This window comes from Tenrec ecaudatus, chromosome 8 (assembly GCF_050624435.1).
Source record: "Tenrec ecaudatus isolate mTenEca1 chromosome 8, mTenEca1.hap1, whole genome shotgun sequence".
Classification (NCBI taxonomy): Eukaryota; Metazoa; Chordata; class Mammalia; order Afrosoricida; family Tenrecidae; genus Tenrec; species Tenrec ecaudatus.
Genome location: NC_134537.1, coordinates 68435615 through 68439409, shown reverse-complemented (window position 1 = coordinate 68439409; position 3795 = coordinate 68435615).

The following is a 3795-nucleotide window of genomic DNA, read 5'->3' as shown; positions in this document are numbered from 1 at the left end:
GAGAATGAGGGGTAGAAAGGGGGAACTGATTATAGGAATCTACATATAGGGGAGGGACAGCAGAGAAGGGGGCAGGGGGAGACGTCAGACAGTATAATATATGACAAAATAATAATAATATATGAATGATGAAGGGTTCATGAGGTAAGGGGGAGTGGGGAGGGAGGGGGAAAATGAGCAGCAGATATTAAGGGCTTAAGTAGAAGGCAACTGTTTTGAGAATGATGATGGCAACAAATGTACATATGTTCTTGACACAATGGATGTATGTATGGATTGTGATAAGAATTGTATGAGCCTACAATAAAATGATTTTTTTAAAAAGATCACATTTATAAGGCTTCATTTTGTTTTGAAGTCAGACAGCATGTTATAAGGCAGATAGGTATAAAAAGTAACATAGTGAATCGGTATATCTGTTGAATTTCCAAACAATGAAAACTTACCTAATATGTCTCTTTCTTTCCAAGTTTTCCTCCCAGGAAACAGCATTGTATTTAAACTAATAGACAAGGATGTGAAACTTGAGATCAGCTGACCAGAAACCACAAACAGTAATTAGGAGACAAAACTCCATTTTTCATTTGTCCCTCTCCTCTCAGGCAAATAAATTAAAATTGGTGTGCCTCTCCGTAAGCATGGACAGTCACAGGTGATCAGAATATGGCATATTCTCTCAGGAATCTACCATTCAGAGAAAAGCTACATTTTAATAACAACTTAGCAGATGTGTCATTCATTACAAACAAGTTTTGAGTCACTCAACATGAAAGCATTGTGGAGACACAACGTGTCTAAGGAAGTTAGAGCTCCCACGCTCCACATGATGCCTGTCATTCCAATCATCCGTGGCTGGGGCGAACTTGCATTGTGTCTAACACCAGGCACAATTGGGCAGACCTGCTATTGCTTAAGTTGCTTCAAGACAAAGAGGCTCCCAAAGGAAATGCTAATATTTACGTAAAATGCATGATAAAACCTGAAAAAAAAACCCCAACAAACCCACTGTTGCGTGCAAATTCTAACTCATGGTGACCCTACAGGAGGACAGAGCAGAGCTACCCCAACAGGCTGGCGGTTCAAATTCACTCAGAGGCTTCTCAGAAAACAGCCCTGTTGATGTGTTCAGAAAGGTCACAGTGGTTCTCAGCACACATGCAGGTCACCGTGAGCCAGAACTGACGTGAGGACAGCTCAGAGCAGTAGCCAATGTGCTCTCATATGTGACCTCCACTGCACTCCTGTTTGCTCCCTGACCTCTCTGGACACCTGGCTAATTTAGGCCAGGCATTCATGAGAAGAATTCTACTTCCCTTGTGGTGTTTTGGAAATACCCACAATGACTTTCTTATTGTTGGCTTGCCTTTTATTTTGTTAAGTAAAATGTCATCTTCAACCAACACTATTTTATTGATTGATTGATTGATTGATTTGTCTTCCTGTCTCCCAAATGAATGTGTCTACCTGTTGGTTACTAATTTACCCTCTCTGTCCCTCCCACCACCGCTAGTCATCAAAGAATTGTTTTTATTTAGTGTGATACCCTGTTCTTGACTTTTTATAATAGAGGTGGCATATAATAGTTGCTCTCTTGTGATTGACTGATGTGACCCAACACAATGCCCTCAGAAGCAACTTGGTGGCAGGAGCTTCGGCTTTAGTTTTTGTGTCCTCCCAGTTTTCCCATGGTTTGAGCTGTCGAGAAAGCACATCATTATTCTTCAACATTGCATAGTATTCCATTTTACATAAGCAATCTCTATGGAAGCAGACGGCCGTGTCTTCCTTCTATGGAGCAATTTGTGAGTTCAAGCATCTGAGCGCTTTAACCGCTGTGCTACCAGGACTCTTTAGGTATTACAAGTAAAAGCAGCCATTGAACAAGCAATCTTCATTAGGAAACCTTGATCATATTATTATAACATTGTGTCCTGCTGATCCACAGATTAAAAGGCACATTCCTTTTTTCTATTTTTTTAAAAGATCATTTTATTAGGGACTCTTACAGATCTTATAACAATCCACACAGCAACTGTATCCACCATATTTGTACATATGTTGCCATCATTCTTTTCTTTTTGACATTTTATTGGGGGTTCATTCAACTCATCACAATGCATACATCCATCCAATAGGTAAAGCACATTTGTACATTCGTTGCCCTCATCATTCTCAAAACATTTGCTCTCCACCATCATAATTTTCGAAACATTAACTTTCTATTTGAGCCCTTGGTATCAGTTCCTCTTCCACCCCCCACCTCCGACCTCCCACATGTAACCCCTTGATAAATTATAATTATTTTCATTTCTTACATCGACGGCTGTCTCCCTTCCCCCATGATTTCTGTTGTTCTTCCCTCCTGGTGTGTGTGTGTGTGTTTATGTGTCCATCATTAGGATCAGTTCTCCTTTCCTTCCCTCTTCTCTCCTCCTTTTCCCTACCCTCTTGGTGTTGCTATTTCTATTTCTGCCCCTGAGGGGTTTAACTGACTTGGATTCTGTGGGTTGTGAGCTCTTATCTGTACCAGTGTACATGCTCCAGTCTAGCCAGAACTGAAAGGCAGGTCATGCTAGTGGGGGATGAGGAAGCCTCAAGGAACCAGAGGAATATTGTGTGTTTCATCGGTGCTATACTGCTCCCTGGCTGACTCATCTCTTCCTTGTGACCCTTCTGCAAGGGGATGTCCTGTCGTCTCTGCTCCAACACCCCTTGATCTCAACAATATTTTATTTGTTTGATTGTTTGTTTGGGGTCTTCTGATACCTGATCCTATTGACATCTCTTGATTGCACAGGCTGATGTGCTTATTCCATGTAGGCTTGTTGCTTCTCTGCTAGATGGCCACTTGTTTAACTTCAAGCCTTTAAGACTCCAGACACTCTGTCTTTTGGTAGCCAGGCACCATCAGATTTCTTCACCACATTTGCTTGTGCACCCATTTTTGTCTTCAGCGATCCTGCCAGGAGGGTGAACACCACAGAATGCCAAGTTGTTAGAATACTGAGGGAGGTTTTGAGTAGAGACCCAAAGCCTCTCCACTACCTCAATGTATTGCCATATGAGATAGTTGAGGTTTATTGTGCCAATCTGGCTGATAAACACATGTGGGATTCATTCAAGGGCAGAGAGATAAATGGCTCGGTGAGGGTAATCTTTCTAATTCTCTGGTCTCTTGCTTTCTGATGGTCAGACTGGGGTGCATCTGCCTTAGTCAGTTCCCTGCTTCAGCTGGAAAGGCTCAGTTCCTGCAAGACATCCCTGAGGAGAAGCCACATGGACCTACGATGATGCAGCCCTGGGTGCTCGAGCAGCCCGTGGAGACCCCTTCCAACGCTGAGACGCTTACACACTCACTGCTTCGGCTTTCCTCCTGAATTCAGTGTCATTGCGTGTGTTTTGTGAGATTGAGGAGGACTTTGCAGATATGGGCTAATGTTGAACTGTGGCCTTGGACAGCCACTGGGTTGGGATGCTTTCTTAATGTACACTTAGCCTTTATATAAAACTCTCTATATATGCGTTTCTGTGGAGTTGTTTCCCTGGTTTATCCAGACTAAGACACCATATAAACCTATGTACATAGGCTAATACCTCTATTTCATAAATTAATATTTACATATGTATACACCTATGTTTATACCTCTTTCGATAGCTTTGTTTCCTGCATCTTTCCTCTGTTTCCTTTTACTTCCTTAGTCCCACCATCATGCTTGAAAAGGCACATTTCTTGAACAAATGTGCCAATGGAGTCTGTCTTGGCTGGGTTCTCTAGAGAAGCAAAATCAGTGGCAC